Raw genomic sequence first — 22,414 nt, forward strand, 5'->3', positions numbered from 1 at the left:
GTTGTGTAGCCGGGTAAAACATCTCACTCCCCAATCAGATCCACAAGTCTGTGTGATGCTGTTTGACCACCATAATTATTTTCACTCATAAAGTATGGCATAATTACAGTGACAGCTCATAGTTAAACACAAATAAAACAATTTTCTGTGTCAGTCACTGACTCTTGAAGAAAACTATTTTATTAGTGTTTGTTCACTGTTTCACCCTATACTCTAAGGCAACAATGGACAGCAGCACTGAAAGCTCTTGTGATTAGTCCAATACCCAAACTGGACTTATTATTGGGTTTTGAAATTAGAGCCACTACTTCTTCTAATGCCACTTACACCTTAATCTTTCATAGTTATGTCCTGAAATGAGTTCCTAAGTGTTAACAGCATTATGAAAAGGACTGTTGCTACTCACCATATAGCGGAGATACTGAATTGCAAATAGGCACAACAAAAAGATAGAAAGTAAGCTTTTGGCAAACATGGCCTTCATCGAAAACAGACAACACACATTCACATAAATGCAACTCACACACACACACACACACACACACACACACACACACACACACACACACACACACACACGACATGGTCTCTGGCTGCTGAGACCAAACTGCGAGCAGCAGCGCATGGTGGGAGAGGCAACCACGTGGTGGAGATAAGGAGGAGGCTGGGGCAGGGATGGGGAGGGGTAACAGGTAGGGGTGGAGAATGGGATGAGGTGGAGAGAGGGTAGGACAGCAAGGTGCAGTCGGGAGGTTACACAGAGGGTAGAGGCAGGGGCGGGGTAGCGGCAAAGGAGAGAAGGAAAAAGACTGAGGATGTGTTGGTAGAATATAGGGGCTGTGTAGTGCTGGAAAGGGAACAGGGAAGAGGCAAGATGGGTAAGGAAAATGACTAATGAAGGTTGAAGCCAGGAGGGATACGGGAACATAACCTGTAATAGACCTAGATGAAAGGCCTGCCTCATACACCTCCAACCACCACCTACTCCAGCCCAGTCACAAGTATCACTTATCCAATCAAAGCCAGGGCAACATGTGAAACCAGTAATGTGATCTACAAGCTATGCTGCAACCTCCTTGTTGCATTCTACATGGGCGTGGCAACCAACAAGCTGTCAGTCTGCATAAGTGGCCACCGACAAACTGTGGCCATAAACAGCTGGACCTTCCCATTGCTGAGCACACCGCCCAACATGACGTTCTTCATTTCAATATCCTCTTCACTGCCTGTGCCACCTGGATCCTTCGCACCAACACCAGCTTTTCTGAATTGTGCAGTCAGGAACTCTCCATGCAACATATCCTATGTTCCTGTAATCCTCCTGGCCTCAGCCTCTGTTAGTCATTGTCCTTACCCATCTAGCCCCCCTTCCTTGTCCCCATCCCAGTGTTACACAGCCCTCTGTTCCACCAGTGCACCCTCAGTCATTTTACTTCTCTCCTTTTCCACTACCACCCCCCCCCCCCCTCCCCAACCACACCACCACCACCCTCCATCTGACCTCGTGGCTGCACCTAGCTGCCCTATTCTCTCTCCACCTTGCCCCTGTGCACTCACATAAGCAGCACTTTACCATCCCCCATCACTACCCTGCTATCTCTTCCACTCCCTGCCCCAGTCTCCTCCTTACCCCCACCACCCAGTTGCCTCTCCCATCATGCGCTGCTGCTTGCAGTCTGGTCTCAGCAGCCAGAGACTGTGGTCATGTGTGTGTGAGCTGCATTTGCATGAGTGTTTGTGTGTAGGTTGTCTATTTTTGATGAAGGCCTTGTTGGCCAAAAGCTTTCTGACAGTCTTTTTGTTGTGCCTATCTGCAACTCAGCATCTCTGCTGTATGGTAAGTAGCAATTATCCTTTTCATAATATTGTTACATTTCATTCTGGATTTTCCATTGTTCGATTTCTTAGGTATTAAACAACATGAACACTACACTGCAGGTGAATTTGTGTTATTGACAATCTAGATTGACACACATTGCAGTAAACTAACAGTCACTGCTATGTCAGTCAAGTTGTAAGCACCCCATTATCATAACTTTCTCTCTGCAAGGCAGTGGCAATAAATTACAAGTCAGTACCCAACCATGTGATTCTTAGAATGCCCCACCTCTCTTCCACAACATGATAAAAATATTTTTTTCTGGGTCTGCCACTTTACTATCCTGTGTGTCTTGTGGTCATTCAACAATGATCCTTTCATTGTTGCTGTCAATAAGCACCAAAGAACTGTGTACTCTGATGCACACAGTTGGGCAGGCAGTGGCTCCTAAACACATGGTCATCATCAGTTGTCTTCTGCCCTGTGGCAGGTGCAGACACTGACTTGTCACCTCTCCCCGTCTTGTGCTTTTCTGTTCATTCTGCATAGTTACTGGTGGTTTCCTCTTCTACATTCTTCATTAGTTGATATCAGCTCCTTCTTCCTGTCCCTCTCTTTCCCTGTACCACCCCACCAGCTCCCAGTTGGAATAAGCACTTTCTTCTCAACATGTGGTGTAGCCAATTTTTCTTCTTCTCCACACCTCCTCATTCCTCATCCTGTCTTCCCAACTCACACCCTCTAATTTCCTCTGTGGAATGCCTATTTAATTTGAAATTGTTTTTCAGTTCATGATGGTTTTTCAAAATATTTTTTTTAAATTACTAATTTTGCCTGTATTGATCAGAAATTCACCCACTCACTGGTATCATTATGAGTCATGTGTGGCTTCAGTTACATATTCTCCCATTAATTCATTCATGTTGTAATTATTTGCTACAGCACTGTAAAATTAGTTTGGAGATTATATAGTATCATTTAGTCACTGGCATTGAGTGCCACATCAGTCACTGATTTTCTTTAGTGTATCTTCTAGGAATTTCTGACAAAGGCCACTGTTCGAGCTGCAAAGGCATGTAGTGTTCTTAGTGTCACTATCATCTGATTCAGTGTGAACCAGCAACTGCAGAATATCATTCTAAGGTGCCTCAGATCATATACTATCTTCACTTGGTGTAGTGATTGTCACAGCAGCAGCTCAAGTTTGTGCATGACTCCTGGTTTAGTCTTTATGTAAACATAATTTAGTCTTTCACTTAACTTCTCTGCTTTCTTCTTGTACTAGAAAGAAACATGTTTGTGGCCAACATGAGGTTCTGATGAATTAGTTGCCTGGCATGTTGGTCTTCTGTTGTGACTATATCATGAAACTTGCTGGCTACTGTTTTTGACAATGCGGTTCACTGAGACCTGTTCAGTATCATATGGTCATCTGGTCGCCGGCAGGATGTGCCTGGATCTGGAGCTGATTTACAAGACAGACTGTGTGGAATGGTGGAAAGACTTGCCCTATACTTCTAATGAACAGGTTTGAGATACTGACTTCTGCTGAAAATGAGACAGAGCCAGAAGGCCTTGCCTATACTGCTTGCACTACACAGTCTCCTCTATTGAGATCAGGACACAAAAAGAGGCAAAAGAAGGTGCTGTTAGTTTTAGGCAGCATCAATGTTAGGTGTGTCATGACCACTTTTAGGAAAATAGTGCCACAGGAGGGAAAGAAACCAAATGTGCCCTTGCTGTGTATTCTGGGAGGAATTGTCAGCCAGAGGGAGGTGACAATCTCAGCTTTCAATCAGCTGCAGACTGTGGCTCACATTGGCACTGGCAGCACCTGTTGCCTGGGTTCTGACCATTCTCAACTCTTACCAAAGACTACGGGAAGTGGTGATAGTAACTTGCTTCACTTGTGAGGTTACCTGCACAGCTACTGACTCGGTGCATCATTCAAGGACTGATCAGGGGCCATTGTTCTGGAACTGAGTGGAAAGTCTAAACAAGAACCTTCACCAGTTCTGTGATGAGATCAGCTGTATATGTCTTGAATTAAGCTAAACAGTGGAGACCTGTAAAGTTGTCTGGGATGGATCAGGTGTGCACTACACACCAGAAATGACCATTTGGGTGACAGAGTAGGTATGCAATGCACATGAGAGATTTTTTAGATTAGAAAATACTCCAAGGCCCCTAGCAGGAAAATTGACTGCAGTTGAGCCAATTACTTCAACAGACAGGCCCAAACATAAAGAGTGAGAATCTGAGTTTATTAGTTATTAACTGCTGGAGTACTCACAGCAATGTCTCAGAGTTCATGTTTCTTGTAGAAAGTGGTCACTGCCACATCATACTAGGAACTGAGAATTGGTTGAAACCTGAAGTAGTGGGCATGGAAATTTTTGGAAACTTGTAGAAGATACATCATTCCCCAGGAGGAGGAGTGTTTATAGTGACAAGCAGAAACATTAGATCTAGTGGGTTCAAAATGAATCAAATTGTGAACTAATATGCTCAGAGCTAGCAGGTGTTTTACACTTACTCTCAGATTCATACTTCTGTTGTAGAATCTTTCAAAGAGCTTAAACATGATAGCACGGAAATATCCTGAGAATGTAATAGTAGTAGGTGGTGACTAACCTGCTCAGTATCAATTATGCATATGTTGTTGATAGTAAGGACACAAAATCCTTTGATTTAATACTGAAAACTTTTTCTCACAACTGCCTCTAATTATTAGTCTGGCAACTAACATGTGAAAGAAATATTGTAGACCCATTTATGAACAATCCCAATTTCTTTGAAGTGTCATCAGTGAGGGGCAGGTATAGTATTACAGGAATAATGGTCATCAAAGGCAAAAAGATCATCAAAAGAGATAAAAGAGTATTCATGTTTGGTTGGACTGATAGAGTGTTACTCTTAACTTACTTAAAAGATTAAATGAGAACATTTAGTTAAGATCTCAAAAACCAGGAAAAATTGTTGTTTAAGTTGAAAGAAGTCATAAACTATTGACTGGATAAGTACATTCCAAGCAATAAACACATGCATGGACCCACCCTAGCTTAATGGCACCATTTATAGAATGTACAATAGTGAAAACAGAGGCCACTACACTGTCACTACCAAAGAACTTAGTGTGATGCTGATAGACAAAAGTTAATAGCAACTTGAACATTTGTAAGAAAGGCCATGCATGAAGCCTACAGTAATTTTCACAGTCTGATCTTTTTGAAAGATTTATCAGAAATTTTTAGACAGTTCTGATCGTGTGTAAAGTCAGTGAAAGGACCCAAACCTTCCATTCAATCTCTTATGGATCCATGTGATGTTGACATTGAAGACAGATCACTTTCAAAAATTTATTCACACATGGGGATACTACTATACCAGTAATTGACTCCTGCACAGACTCACAAATGAGTGATATCGATATTAACACCTTCAGTGTTGAAACGAAATTAAAACTTTTTAAAGCAAACAAGCTACCAGGCCATGATACAATTCCAATTAGGTCTTATTTGAATAAGCTATGAAATTAGTTCCTTTCCTTTTTTATGTTTATTGAGAATTGTTTGTGCAGCGGATAGTCCCATGTGACTGGACAATAGCCTAGATAAATCCTGTCTTACACGTGCATCAACTGACAGCTTCAGGTATGCAGATAATTGAAAGTTCACTGCAAGTGCACAGGATAAGCAGCAGTAATGCCGTCTGCATTGTGTATGTAAGGAAAGAATAGGCAGCTGGCCACTCATTCAGAAATTCCATTTGAATGCTGGCAGTTTGCAAGAAGATTGTGTTATGGGTTAGGTAAGAGCCAGTCAGAATTCAAAACTGGCGAGATCATGGCCTATCAAGGCTGCAGTTTACTGTTTCATGATATTGCTGCTTGTTGTGGTCCCTGCCAAATGCTCCTTTGAAACTCTCAACAGCTCCTGATTCTTTCAAGTTGTCTAGGTCCCATCTCCTGATTATAGGCACAGGGCTGCTTGAACTGCTGACTTTTTCTTTCACTAAAGCCTTACACATTCTAGACTCTTAGCATTACTACTTTTCTTGCTGAACTCTGAGTGAGGTGCAACATAAGAGCAGGTAAGGCATGGGATGACATCATTGCTTTGGGAGCTGCAATCTGTGGTAGACCTTCTGGTGAGGGCAATAAAAGAAAAAAAATACCTTTTCTAAATGATATGCAAAAACGAATTATGTTTACAGTTCAATCTAAATTTAACCCTTACAAGCACAATCATTTCAAGTCATTAGAATGGGCCAGTTCCATCTGTCTGCTTTGACTTGTCATATAATGGTGTTGTGGTGTGTGACATTACTGTGGCACAGTGTTTTTGAGTTGCTTCCTGTTTGTAGATGAAATGTTGTGTTTGGTGGCAAACTCTGGTGGTGGATGTTGATCTGTGAAGTTTGTGTAATGTATTGTGACATTTGCCTGCTTTATTTCTTCGCCGATGGTCTTCGGCCTCGACATAATGCATTGCTATACTGGCTGAAAATGGGGACTGGAAGATCAGCACTAACTACTGTAAATGATGTAGCCGACAGTCGCACAGTTGCGTTTCACAGTTCTTTCTGAACACTGTTCACGATTCCGCACTTTGGGTTTATGTATGGTTACCATATTCTGAAACTCCAAAATGTGGACATCCTCAGTGGAACAGGTCAACACCTTTTTGAGGGCGGTTCTAGTTTAGACTGTTAACGTTGCTGAGGTTGGTTGCCCGATACTTACACTAATTCGCTAAAAATGCGTGTATCACACAGTGATAAGCTGTTAAGTGGAAACTGGAGGTAATTGTACTATCAAAGCCAAGAAACGTAGACATCGCAGCTATCTCTTGTGCTAAAAAGGTTGAGACATAGATTGTAATCAATATAAATTGATGTTGTCGATTTTACTAGCTTAATAGATCGATATAGGCGAATAACAAATGATGTAAATGATAATTAATTGAAACCCTCAGCTGCCGACAGGTGTTGTTGACATACCTCGATGGGAACAGCTGAAAATGTGTGCTCCCAACTGGGACCCGAACCCAGGTTCAGGTCCCAGTCAGGACACACGTTTTCAGCTGTCCCCATCGAGGTATGTCAACAACACCTGTCAGCAGCTGAGGGCTGCAATTAATTCTCAATTCTTCTAGAGAAAGCTGCACGGTCATCAATAGTATCTGTTCTTTCGAGAACAGTTACTATCTCCAATGATGTAAATCAATAATCGGATTAAAACGGTATATAAATTGTTGATAATACGAGATAAAAACAGTAATTTAAAGCCTAAATTCCTAAAACTAAAAAGTGAGGACATTAACAGAAATTGTAAAAATTTATTTGGACAGTACAATAAATGTCGAAAATGCGGACGTATCTGCATAAATGTGGACTTGTGGTAACCCTATATTTGTGTGTGTGTGTGTGTTTTTTATTTATTTACTTTTTTTTAATCGAGGGCGCCTTTTGAGCTATATACGTGAAGCGAATTATGCGATTCCGCGTTTCGGAGTTTTGGTATAGAGGGCTTTGCTTGAGGTATATAAGTCAAGTGAAATGTTCAATTCACGTGGTTTTCGTGTTTGTAGCGGTATGTCATTATATTGATGATATTTGTTTTGGGATGGTGGTGTTTTGCTATGTCGTATATTTAGCTTGTTCGCGCCCTAAACCCCCTAGTTCCGCGGTTGCCCCATTTGTTTCATTTTTTTGTTGGAATAAAATATTTTCGTGTCGCTTTTATTTTTGTTCGCGTGCGTATGTAGTGACGCTATGGTCGCCATATTGTATATGTGGAAGTAGGCGTTTTCGCCATATTGATGGCGTCATGGGGTCAAAGCAGACGGGTGGAATCGGTCGCTTCCCTTATGCCATCACTTCATAGTAGATGAGCGGGACGAATTAACCGTTAATTTTATGTTGTTAAAATCCACAATATTTTGATGTTAAATTTATGCAAATGTCAATTTTAGATTGCTTAAGTGGAAGAACAAGGGGATTTTGATATTTAAGTGCAATTTTACACAAATCCAGCATGGCGCATATGCGCTGTTTATTATTTGGATTTTGTAGGCGAAGTTGAGGTTGCTTCCCGGCTTGATAGACTGTAAATGTATATGGTTATTGTCATCGCACGATACGGTACTGATCGTTTGTTCATGCTACGGAGTTCATGTTGCGAAAATGAGGCTTTTGTCTCTATTAACAGTTGTGTATCAATTTGTTCTTTGCCACACATACGTAAAAATGCAACAAGTCCTTACCCCAAACGTCGTCATTGCTATCGGTTGGTTGGTTGAATACTTGCTTTTGGTAATTCTGTATCTTTACTACTAACAGATAATTTTCAAGATGCGACTGGACTTTACGGTGCCAAAAGAAAACGATTTGTTAATTAATACAATATTCCATTCAGAGAATCCGTATTATTAAGCTTCTTCCACACCCCAGAAACACTGGAAGAATATGTATGTCAATTTAGAATTAACTGCGCTTTGCAAACTTAATTTCCAGAACACAATAAAAATCTAACTGGACCATTGGTCTTGAAACTGCGACCCGCGGACCGTTTGGGCCTACTTAAGCACGCGTGCGGCGCACGTTTCTCACTCGTAAATTACAGTAAGATACATCTACCAACTAACAGCCGGGTCCATAAACATCAGCTAATGTTATGAGATTCTTAGAGTAGTTTTCCTACAGTAACAAAGAAATGCTTACAGGGACTGTAACACTTAGAGGTGTGTTTAACTACAACTGACTTTGATGAATTCGGCTGTGAATTTAGTGCAGTTATCCGCTTACCATATGGGCAGAGGGGGATCGTTTTGTTTTCCAGTACTGACAACTCACGATCCTGAGTGACAAGTACCGCTAAAATGCAAATTTTTAACGGATGTAACATGGATTCGTGAATCAAATGCCGTACATATTTGTAGCAAGGAATATGAAATTAAATTAAGGCTGTTGTAATACAACGCAATGAGTAGAAAAACGTGGTATTCGGTATCGTCTAAAATATTGCAAACGCATTTAAATATAAGCGCAGTTACCGCTATTAACCAATTAATCATACGGCCACACAGACAACACAATAACACTTCGTCAGGCGATTACAGTGTCACAACTTGGTTGTCGCTGAGGGTGACAACAATACGAAACAGAGAACAGTCGACACGAAGTGTTCCGAATGGTGCTGACTTTTAAGGGTCAATAATTCGTGGCCGGCGGCAAACTTCCCGAGCCGTTACTACTGTTAATCAATTGGCGCTGATAACATACTAATTTATAGAGGTCACCGATTAATAATGAGACTGATACGTATGCGGCCCGAGATGCCGCCCTACAGATGTCAGCACTGGTTCTTGAACAAAAAAGTCTGATCACCACTGAATTAGATATTGCAACAGCCACTGAGTTTACAATACACAAAAAAATCATAGATGCTACCACACAACGATTAAAAGCTTACGTCAGCGCAGATCTGAATAAAATTAGTAAAATTTACTTCCAATTGCTAACAAAAACTAAAAACAACTATGAATACACTGCAGGAAGCAGCGCAAAGCCTCAAGGTGACCAGCCTTGGTGCGTCTTATTGTCCTGTCTCAAAAGTAAATATTGGCTTTATCTCTAGATGTCTATGCAGCTTCTGATGTCCCGTACCCATGAAAAGACACACAAAGTTGGTATCAGCGTTCTGTGTATTCTGTTACGCACTGTAAAACTATGTTGTTGTTGTTGTTGTTGTGATCTTCAGTCCTGAGACTGGTTTGATGCAGCTCTCCGTGCTACTCTATCCTGTGCAAGCTTCTTCATCTCCCAGTACCTATTGCAGCCTACATCCTTCTGAATCTGCTTAGTGTGTTCATCTCTTGTTCTCCCTCTACGATTTTTACCCACCACGCTGCCCTCCAGTACTAAATTGGATATTAATAATAATTTCGTGTCGCTCAACTGTCTGATCCAAGTCTTTCTATTGGACACCAATTCGGTGACGGCGTAAAGGAGAATCTTAACGCGGAATCCGAACCACGTGGCATAGTTTATTTTGTGTCCGTAGATAATATTTCACTGTGATATGAGACATGTCATGGCCGGCCGGAGTGGCCGAACGGTTCTAGGCGCTACAGTCTGGAACCGCGCGACCGCTACAGTCGCAGGTTCGAATCGTGCCTCGGGAATGGATGTGTGTGATGTCCTTAGGTTGGTTAGGTTTAAGTAGCTGTATATGGAATAAACAAATTTGCTAGAAGCTTTCCATTGATACATACGGTAATAATTTTTTTAAATGTATAATAATGTTAACAGATGATCAGTAGTAATACACTGAGATAATATACGCTAACAAACTGCAGTAATTTACGCAAGAGTCATGCATACACAGGGAAAGTCTACAACGCTCATATTGTCCAATTGCTAGAAATAGCAAAATACATTTATGCAAACTGAAAATAGCTTTTTTTATCATATATGTTTAGCCACAGTGCAGAAAATATTTAGGTATTTGTACATAGTGAAAACTCTTATATTATAATCAAGTACACTTAGCCTATACGTTCTCTACTGTGTTTTCAGCGCTACGCTTTATTTTACTTTCTCTTCTTTCAGTAAATTTGCTTCCCCATGGAAAGAAAGTGTAAACTCTATTCCAACTTTATTTACATACGTCCTATGGATTTTCCCGCAAGTACTGCTTCACCATACACCCAATACCCACAGATGAGATGTCCCTTCAGTTTTCTCTTGAAAGTGCTCGCTTCCTTTATGCTAAGTGGCAGTCTTTTATAAAATAAGCTCCCTATGTTTGTAGAGTCCCTACCTGTCATTTTGAGTCTTTTGCTGCAGATGTGGTAATTCTCTCTAGATCCTGTGTTGTGATCACGAAAATCTCTGTTTGGAGGTGCTGTACAATTTACCGTTTTGTTTGTGGTCGTTCGCTGCATTTGGTCATGGCGGACGTCACATGACACCCACGGGAGTTTATCGTTTTTTTATTACACAGATCAACCAGCAACACGCTGAGCTACCGTGCCGGCTATCACTTGACCACCAAGCCCGGCAAAACATGCCAGGAGACGCAGCAAACACTGCACTGTATTGGAGTGGCCTCTGTTCATGTATACCTCCGTGCCTCTATTGCAGGCGTATCGACTCTGGCCGCAGCCACCCCACTTACCGCAGGCCTACCCTCCAGTAAATCCGCGACCAGCAGGCTGGCGCCAGCTTATCGCGATCCCCACTGCGTGTGTGCGTGTTTTCGCACGCGCCCGTCTGCCGCCAAGGCAGGCGGGAGCTATTCGTCAACGCCTCGGGTGCATTCTTGGCGCACGCGATGCTGAGAGCGACCAAAGCGGAGGCCGAGCGGATACTACCGATCTCGTTCACAGACGCTACTGTACGAAGTCTGTTCGAAAAATTCCGGAATGTTGTCCACGAAATTTTTCTTCGCTTACCTTTTACTTAGCACGGTCCCCTTCGAAATAGTGCCCTCGACAATTGATACATCGCTCCCAACACCGTTTCCACTTCTGGAAGCAGTCTTGGTACGCCTCTTGCTGGATCGCGCGAAGTACCGTCTGTGAATTTTTTTATCTCGTCTATCGTTGCAAATCTTCGTCCTTTCAACGGGGTTTCAGCTTAGGAAGCAACAAAAAGTTTGCAGGGGCGAGGCCTGGGGCCCTATTCTGTATCGTTCATACCGATCGGTGTAGTAGGTTATTCTCGGTAGAGACGACATTTTCGGTTCTTTACCGAAATATCCTATTCAGTAAGCTTCTGAGACTTGTTACCAAACGGTTCTCCCACCGATTTTACGACAATTGTACCAAGACGTTTTGGATTTCGGTCTGGCCCTGTCGATCGGCTAGCTGTGGTTTACGTACACCTATAATTTATTTTAAACATATTTAGCGGTTTTAGCTTTGGATTTAGTGATTGTGTTACTAAAGAATCATCAGAGGATGCATCCGGTTGTAAAGTGAATTCATAATAGACTATTTTCCTTTGTTAGAAATATGGTTAGGTTAGGTTGCTACTGTGAATGATTACATAAAAAAAACATTTTTGGTCAATATTCTCTCCAAATACGTGTTATTTTATGCAAATAAGAGTTTAAAGATCATTAAATATCAAGACATCGGCTCTGCTTACGTATATTACATGAGTGTGAACTGACGTTACTAGTGCCTTTGTGTACTTTTTCCCACAAATGGGTTAGTTAGTAATTATCGAAACGTTTTTACAACTTTCAAGTAACAATGGAAAGCAATTATTTGAAGCCTGATATTGGAAACCTTCCAAACTATCACGCATTTATGACTTACGTAGCACCATTTGGCAACGAAGTCAGCCTACGTTCCTCTAGACAATACTACAAGAATTTAGCACTCTGTGTCTGTTTGGCGTGGCCAAGCGGTTAGCGCGCGGGAGTGTGGGAATGGAAGCTGTGGGTGTATGCAAAAAAATTTTTTTTTCCTCTTCACATATGCAACACGTTCTGAGACATTGTTATTCGTGTAAGTTAAGATTTTTCTGCAATATTCGTTATTACTTACATGTAAGAGCGCACTTCTTCAGTAATGATTTCGTGATTTCTGTGTGTTTAAAATACGAAATATGAAATTATTGAAATTGCTGTGAGTGAAACAACCGACAGTGACCTTTATATTTTTTCATGTCAGAAATAATTCACCATTTTTTCCGAGTATGCGGTTAGACAAGAATCTAAGACCACAACTTAAATTACTGGGAATATAACTAGCAGCAGTCATCTTCATAATCTTGCTTGTCACAAGTATTTGTCTGCGAACGAATCCTCAACCCCAGTAAACAGAGATGAAACATCTTTGCCGTAATATTTTTAGCCTGTAGCACCATATACGATACATTTTTCGTTCATGGTTCAAATGGGTCTGAGCACTATGGGACTCAACTGCTGAGGTCATTAGTCCCCTAGAACTTAGAACTAGTTAAACCTAACTAACCTAAGGACATCACTAACATCCATGCCCGAGGCAGGATTCGAACCTGCGACCGTAGCGGTCTTGCGGTTCCAGACTGCAGCACCTTTAACCGCACGGCCACTTCGGCCGGCTTTCGTTCATGAGATGCATGTTATACACTTCGACGAACTGCAGGAGCTCTCGAAAATGCGTTTTTTTTTTTTTTCAATTTTGTTTTTAAGACCCAAATTGTTGACGTATCATACAGGGAAGTGGGTTACGTAATCATTTCGATCTCTAGGAGCGAGTTATAACCACATTCTGTTTATCTTCTTATTCTCTGAAACTCTCAGAATCAATTTTTCGGGTGTTTTTATAGATGTATTAGTACAACGTGGTAGTACACACTACTCCTAACTCATTTTCCGAAACGTTAAATCCAAAACACGATGTCAGTATGAATGAGAATAAGATGACATAATGCGGCATTTACGACAATCTGCAGAATACAATCAAATACGCTATCGTTATTATGCATGCATGGAAACATGTGGTCAGAGAAACTAAACATTTTTATGCATTTCAGCTGACAATCATGGAAATGGATATATTGCGCCTGATACTGTTAAGGAGGATGCAAGGGCGATGAAGGCGGGCACGTCAGCTCGATGGAACGCGGCGTCATGCGTTATGGCAACGTAAACGCAACTTTCGGTACTTGGAAGAATAGCGCGCCTGTGTCGTCTGCTAGCCGCTTTGTGTTCGTGGCGCTGTGCGCGCTGCAGTGCGCATGCGCGGATCTGAGGCCGCTTGCTTTTGATTGGCTTGGGCGACACAAACCGACAACAGTGCTTCGGTTCTCTAGACCCGACAATATCGCTACCGAAATGCATACTGCATAATGCAGGGACTCTAATTCGAGTACTAGACCGTTCGGTGCTCTTGAGTACCGAAACGATCGGCACAATGGCGGAAAGATACAGAAAAGGCACCTTAGAGAGTACGGAGGATGAGGCAACACAGTGATTTCGTTTTTCGTGCAATAATCACGCACCAACAGGGTTGTATGTGCAGGTGCGTTACCGTGATGCGATAGCCATGAACTGTGTCGCCACATTTCAGGCCGTTCCCTTCTCACATTTTCTCACAAGCGTCGCAGCACTTTCCGATAGTACCATCGATCAACAGTTTGTCCCTGTGACACGAATTCTTAAAAGTCAAAGAAAACTATCAGCATGGCTTTGGCATTTGACGTGACCAGACGAGCTTTTTTTTTTTTTTGGTCTTGGAGGACCTTTCCCGGCCCATTGTGAAGATGGAAACTTGGTCTCAACATGATAACTGTAGACCCACATCTACATCTACATCTACATCTACATTTATACTCCGCAAGCCACCCAAGGGTGCATGGCGGAGGGCACTTTACGTGGCACTGTCATTACCTCCCTTTCCTGTTCCAGTCGTGTATGGTTAGCGGGAAGAGCACTGCCGGAAAGCCCCCGTGCGCGCTCGAATCTCTCTAATTTTACATTCGTGATCTCCTCGGGAGGTATAAGTAGGGTGACGCAACATATTCGATACCTCATCCAGAAACGCACCCTCTCTAAACTTGGACAGCAAGCTACACCGCGATGCAGAGCGCCTCTCTTGCAGAGTCTGCCACTTGAGTTTGCTAAACATCTCCGTAACGATATCACGCTTACCAAATAACCCTGTGACGAAACGCGCCGCTCTTCTTTGGATCTCCTCTGTCAACCCGACCTGGTATGGATTCCACACTGACAAGCAATACTCAAGTATAGGTCGAACGAGTGTTTTGTAAGCCACCTCCTTTGTTGATGGACTACATTTTCTAAGGACTCTCCCAATGAATCTCAACCTGGCACCCGCCTTACCAACAATTCATTTTATATGATCATTCCACTTCAAGTCGTTCCGTACGCATACTCCCAGATATTTTACAGAAGTAACTGCTACCAGTGTTTGTTCCGCTATCGTATAATCATACAATAAAGGATCCTTCTTTCTATGTATTCACAATAGATTACATTTGTCTATGTTAAGGGTCAGTTGCCGCTCCCTGCACCAAGTGCCTATCCGCTGCAGATCTTCCTGCATTTCGCTGCAATTTTCTAATGCTGCAACTTCTCTGTATGCTACAGCATCATCCCCGAAAAGACGCATGGAACTTCCAACACTATCTACTAGGTCATTTATATATATTGTGAAAAGAAATGGTCCCATAACACTCCCCTGTGGCACGCCAGAGGTTACTTTAACGTCTGTAGACGTCTCTCCATTGAGAACAACATGCTGTGTTCTGTTTGCTAAAAACTCTTCAATCCAGCTACACAGCTACTCTGATATTCCGTAGGCTCTTACTTTGTTTATCAGGCGACAGTGCGGAACTGTATCGAACGCCTTCCGGAAGTCAAGGAAAATGGCATCTGCCTGGGAGCCTGTATTTAATATTTTCTGGGTCTCATGAACAAATAAAGCGAGTTGGGTCTCACACGATCGCTGTTTCCGGAATCCATGTTGATTCCTACAGAGTAGATTCTGGGTTTCCAGAAATGAAACGATACGCGAGAAAAAAACATGTTCTAAAATTCTACAACAGATCGATGTCAGAGATATAGGCCTATAGTTTTGCGCATCTGTTCGACGACCCTTCTTGAAAACTGGAACTACCTGTCCTGTTTTCCAATCATTTGGAACCTTCCGTTCCTCTAGAGACACGGCTGTTAGAAGGGGGGCAAGTTCTTTCACCAGTTATGATTCTCGTAAGGCACATCTCGTTCTCATTTGTACGACCCAAACGCTCTTCACAGATTACGAGGCGAAGGTCTTTCTAGTCTTGATTCATGAGCCGTGGGACGAACTTGGCGGCAACACGATGCATTTCTAGATGCTGTGTCAGGACCTCAAGACGTGATCCAACTAAAACGTCACTTTCATCTGCAGTCTGTCCGGCAGTGAGTATTCGATTGGCACGCACATTTTCGTTGACATTCATGACATGAGCGTCGTCGGTAGACGTCGAATGGCGTCCTGAACAAGCGTCGTCTTTAACTTCCGCCCGGAAATTTTTAAACCGCGTGAACCATTCGTAACACCGAGTACGGCATAAGCACTCATCACAGTAGGTTTCCTGCATCATTTGGTTTGTCTCTGTAAAGGATTTCTTGAGTTTCATGCAATATTTAATGCAGACGCGCTGCTCCTCTAACTCTGCCATCTCGAAATTCTCAAACTGTGTGACACAACATTCTACTCAATACAGCACTGAACAAAGACTAACAGATCTACAACGATAAAACTTCCGGCAGTTACGTAGTAAACACAGGCGTGTGCAGAAATGCCAACCGCACTTCGCTCGAACACACCATTGGCGCAAAAAAATGTTCAAATGTGTGTGAAATCTCATGGGACTTAACTGCTAAGGTAATCATTCCCTAAGCTTACACACTACTTAACCAAAATTGTCCTAAGGACAAACACACACACACACATATGCCCGAGGGAGGACTCGAACCTCCGCCGGGACCAGCCGCACAGTCCATGACTGCAGCGCCTTAGACCGCTCGACCATTGGCACGAAATTACGAATGTTCCCGAATTTTTTGAACAGACCTCATAGTTTGTCAAATGCTTTTGGATACAGAAAATCGGTTCTGATTCAGGCTTTACTAATACGTACTTGGTGATGATTCGGCTACTGTAACAGACATAATTTGTGCCAAGCTCATCTATGTACATAAAGACAGGATGTTGTTTAATGTTTTCACCAAAAATATCGCGAAGTTCTAGACCATAGGCTATATATTTTTTGAATATACTGGATGGGATAAATAAAAGTGCCCTGAACGATTGGATAAGATTGGACGTGAATCTGTGGCAGCGCTAACGGAGGAAAAGACCTACAGTTACTTCCAACAGGATGGTTCAAATGGGTTCAAATGGCTCTGAGTACTATAGGACTTAACATCTGAGGTCATCAGTCCCCGAGAACTTAGAACTACTTAAACCTAACCAACCTAAGGACATCACACACATCCATGGCCGAGGTAGGATTCGAACCTGCGACCGTAGCGGTCGTGCGGTTCCAGACTGAAGTGCCTAGAACCGCTCGGCCACATCGGCCGGCCAATAGGATGGAGCAACTGCCCATACAACCGGCCGAACCTTGGAGCACTTTTACACAATTTTCATACCTGACAGAGTTGTTAGCAGGTGTCAGTCTGGTCCGGCCCTAGCTAACCACCCAGGTCACTTGGTATTTACAGTGTACGATTAATTTGTGTGCGTGTTTTTTTTTCTTTTTTTTGGGGGGGGGGGGGCAGGCACTCAAGTCTAAGGTTTATTGCAACAACATTCATAGTTTTCATGAAGTGCAGCTGAATTTTTCGGATAAAATTGTAGCTATACCAGCAGTCCAGCTTCGATCTGCCTTCAGGAACTCGCTGGCCATGGCTCAAAAGTACCAAGAGATGAATGATGGTCACTTTGACCATCTGCTGTAGTCAAGTTAGGCTTGTATTTCTTTTTCTCTGCTGTGTTTCTTTGTACCTTGGAACTCTGTTCTCATGGCCACTTTTATTTGTCCCACCCTGCATATATAGTGATTAGCCAAAACATTATGCCCACTGCCCACTGAAATGTTAGATGCCTCTTGGTGACGTTGAGGCACGTGACGCAGTAAGAAAAGTATGTAAGCGCAGCAGAGACGGATGGGGGATCCCCTAGCGAAGATATGGGCTGCAAATGGCGAAATCCATTGAGATAAGCGACTTTGTCAAAGGAAAGATTATTATTACGCAAAGCCTGTGAAAGAGTATCTTTAAACGGCGAATCTGGTTGAATGTTCACGTGCTATTGTCGTTGACCATCTACGGTAAGAGGTAGAAGGACAGTGAAACCATCACTAAGCGGTCAATGGTTGGACGTCCACGACTCTTCACAGAACGTGGGATTCTGAGAACCACCCGACATCCCTTCATGTTTGATGTCTTCCCCGACGACGACGTCATCTTTCAGTAGTATAGCTGTCCGTGTCTCGGAGCCAGAACGGCCACACGGAGTGGCCGTGTGGTTTGAGGCGCCATGTCACGAATTGCGCGGCCCCTCCCGCCGGAGGTTCGAGTCCTCCCTCGGGCATGCCTGTGTGTGTTGTTCTTAGCATGTTGTTGTTGTTGTGGTCTTCAGTCCTGAGACTGGTTTGATGCAGCTCTCCATGCTACTCTATCCTGTGCAAGCTTTTTCATCTCCCAGTACCTACTGCAACCTACATCCTTCTGAATCTGCTTAGTGTATTCATCTCTTGGTCTCCCTCTACGATTTTTACCCTCCACGCTGCCCTCCAATACTAAATTGGTGATCCCTTGATGCCTCAGAACATGTCCTACCAACCGATCCCTTCTTCTGGTCAAGTTGTGCCACAAACTTCTCTTCTCCCCAATCCTATTCAATACTTCCTCATTAGTTATGTGATCTACCCATCTAATCTTCAGCATTCTTCTGTAGCACCACATTTCGAAAGCTTCTATTCTCTTCTTGCCCAAACTATTTATCGTCCATGTTTCACTTCCATACATGGCTACACTCCATACAAATACTTTCAGAAATGACTTCCTGACACTTAAATCAATACTGGATGTTAACAAATTTCTCTTCTTCAGAAACGCTTTCCTTGCCATTGCCAGCCTACATTTTATATCCTCTCTACTTCGACCATCATCAGTTCTTAGCATAAGTTAGTTTAAATAGTGTGTAAGTCCAGGGACCGATGACCTTAGCAGTTTGGTCCCTTAGGAATTGACACACATTTCATTTTCATTTTTCGGAGCCAGAACCGTGCTACAGTCGTTCGAGATACTGATCACGTTAATGTCTTGGCCACCAAATTCGCCTGATGTGAATCCGATGGTTCCCATCTGCGTCGCTATCGAGCGCCATCACCGCATACACAAATCAGCGGCCAGTTATCTACGGGAATTACATGAATCGATTGTAGTGGAATCGGTGATATACTGCGTTACGATCATGGCTCAACAACCTGTTCAGCAGGTGGTTATAATCAGAATGAGATTTTCACTCTGCAGCGGAGTGTGCGCTGATATGAAACTTCGTGGCAGATTAAAACTGTGTGCCGGACCGAGACTCGAACTCGGGACCTTTGCTCTACCAACTGAGTTACCCAAGCACGACTCACGCCCCGACCTCACAGCTTTACTTCCGCCAGTACTTCGTCTCCTACCTGCCAAACTTTACAGAAGCTCTCCTGGGAACCATGCAGAGTGAAAATCTCATTCTGGAAACATCCCCCAGGCTGTGGCTAAGCCATGTCTCCCCAATATCCTTTGTTTCAGGAGTACTAGTCCTGCATGGTTCCCAGGAGAGCTTTTGTAAAGTTTGAAAGGTAGGAGACGAGGTACTGGTGGAAGTAAAGCTGTGAGGACAGGGCGTGAGTCGTGCTTGGGTAGCTCAGTTGGCAGTCGGCACGGTAGCTCAGCGTGTTCGGTCATAGGGCTAGCTGTCCTCTGTAATAAAAAAAACCTGAGTTAGTGGAACAACAACGAACTGAAATGTGTGTCTTTCGACGTCTGCCCAGAGCAGATACAACGAACGAATACGAACAAAATGAGCTTAAAAAAAAAAAAGTTGGTAGAGCACTTGCCCGCGAAAGGCAAAGGTCCCGAGTTCGAGTCTCGGTCCGGCACGCAGTTTTAATCTGCCAGGAAGTTTCAGGTGGTTATAATGTTTTCGCTTGTTAGTCTATATAATGGGGAAACTTGTTAGCAAAAATCTGGAAAAGATCATGACAGACATACCTAAGATTTTTGCACAATACTCTAATACGTACATTGAACAAGACGTGAAGGCAACCAGAGAAAAAATTGGAGTAGGAATTAACGTCCAGGGAGAAGAAATAAAAACTTTGAGGTTTACCGACGACTTTGTAAATCTGTCAGAGACAGCAAAAGTCTTGGAAGAGCAGTCGAACGTAATGGACTGTGTCTTGAAACAAAGGCATAAGATGAACGTCAACAAAAGACAAGGGTAACGGAATGTAATCGAATTAAATTAGGTGATGTGGAGAGAATTAGATTAGGAAACGAGTCAGTTAAAGTACTAGATGTAGATGAGTTTTGCTATTTGGGAAGCAAAATAACTGATGGTGGCCGAAGTAGAGAAGATATAAAATGTAGACTGGCATTGGCAAGAAAAACATTTCTGAAGAACAGAAATTCGTTAACCTCAAATATAGATTTAAGTGTCGTCTTTTCTGAAAGAATTTGTATGGTGTGTAGCCACGTATGAAAGTGAAACATGGATGGTAAACGGTTTAGGCAAGAAGAGACTAGAACCTTTTCAAACGTGGTGCTACAGATGGATGCTGAAGATTGAATGTGTAGATCACGTAACGAACAAGGAGGTACTGAGAATCGATGAGAAAAGAAATTTGAGGCACAGATTGGTTAGAAGAAGGGATCGGTTGATAGGATACATTCTGAGACATCAAAGGATCACCAGTTTTGTATTAGATGGAAGTGTGGAGGGTAAAAATCGTAGAGGGAGACCAAAAGATGAACACACTAAGTAGATTCTGAATGATGTAGGTTGCAGTAGTTATTTGGAAAAAAATGTGTGTGAAATCTTAAGGGACTTAACTGCTAAGGTCATCAGTCCGTAAGCTTACAAACTACTTGACCTAAATTATCCTAAGATCAGACACATATACCCATGCCCGAGGGAGGACTCGAACCTCCGCCGGGACCAGCCGCACAGTCCATGACTGCAGCGCCATAGACCGCTCGGATAATCCCGCGCGGCAGTTATTTGGAGATGAAGCGGCTCGCCCAGGGTAGAGTGGAATGGAGAGCTGCATCAAATGAGTCTTCAGACTGAAGATCACAACAACAGACAACTCTTAACAACGTTTGGCCGGAATAATGTATGAAGAGGAAAAATTAACAAAAATCTCTCAAAGTTCTGGGTCAATTTACTTCAGATTTTTACATGATACTCTAACAAACATTCGTACGGAATAAGCTATATGCACAGATCGGCCAGAACATTATGACCACCTACCTAATAGCTGGTATATCCAACTTTGGCACGGATAAGAGCGGCCACGCGTCGTGGTATGGAAGCTATGAGGCAGTGAGCACCACATCTGCACAAACAAGTCACCTAATTCCCGTAAATTCCGGGGAGGAGGGCAATGGACTCTGACGCCACGTTCAGTCACATCCCAGACGTGTTCGATCGATTTCAGATCTAGCGGGGGCGGCGGCAACACATCAATTGGATCTCGCCACTGTTTTCCTCGAACCATTCCATCGCACTCCCTGTCTTATGACACGGCGCATTATCTTGCTGGAAAATGCCACTGCCATCGGGAAAATACTATGCTGTGCTGTGCTGTGCTGTGAAAATGAGCAGTTTCTTTTTGTTTCTCGCAATCAGTTTTGACTACGATAGCAGTGAATTTATTAGACAAATTGTTTCTTCAAAAAATTGTTCAAATGGCTCTGAGCACTATGGGACTCAACTGTTGAGGTCATTAGTCCCCTAGAACTTAGAATTAGTTAAACCTAACTAACCTAAGGACATCACAAACATCCATGCCCGAGGCAGGATTCGAACCTGCGACCGTAGCGGTCTTGCGGTTCCAGACTGCAGCGCCTTTAACCGCACGGCCACTTCGGCCGGCAATTGTTTCTTCCATATGTATTCTTTCCCCTTATACAATTTTAAACAAGACTTTTATGCACAGCAATATGCTGTTCTGTTTTCTTCCTCGCAGTCGGTTTTAACAACAAAAAATACGGGAAAGTTGTACTTGTGTCTTATTAGTTTATGATTAGAATACTACTACGGTCCTCCAAGGCTCTATAATCCTTACCGTTTGCATATTAAAACTATGAGGAATACTATCACTGAAGGTACTATTCTCACAGATACAGTTGCTGGCGAGGCCTCTCTCATGTCCGTATGCCAAAGGTCCCATATACCAATCCACTTCAAGCGGCTTCAATTCGCAGTCAAGGCTTCGTTTTCAATAAGAATAAACAAGGTTCAAGAGCAGAGAGAAAAGGAACGGTGAGATGGACAGAGGGGAGAGGGGTACAAGGAATTGGACGTAGAGTGGGGGGAGGAGGAAATGGGCGAAGAGAGGGGAGAGGTGACGGACAGAGGGAGCAAGGAGGAGGAGATTATGACATACGTATTTAGCAGTTGCGAAGCACTAACGGGCACGCTAGTTTATTACAAACTGTTGAACTGGTATCCTCCCTTCCCATTCTATTCACCAGTGGCCGATAATGAATGACGTACACTATCTGATCAACAGTATTCGGACACCCTATACAGGGTGGTCGATTGATCGTGACCGGGCCAAATGTCTCGCGAAATAAGCGTCAATCGAAAAAACTACAAAGAACGAAACTTGTCTAGCTTGAAGGCGGAAACCAGATGGCGCATTGGTTTGCCCGCTAGATGGCGCTGCCATAGGTCAAACGGATATTTTCATTACATATTCGTGTAGTACGTAAAGAAATATGAATGTTTTAGTTGGACCACTTTTTTCGCTTTGTGATAGATGGCGCATTAATAGTCACAAACATATGGCTCACAATTTTAGACG

Source organism: Schistocerca serialis, chromosome 8 (genome assembly GCF_023864345.2).
Source record: "Schistocerca serialis cubense isolate TAMUIC-IGC-003099 chromosome 8, iqSchSeri2.2, whole genome shotgun sequence".
NCBI lineage: Eukaryota > Metazoa > Arthropoda > Insecta > Orthoptera > Acrididae > Schistocerca > Schistocerca serialis.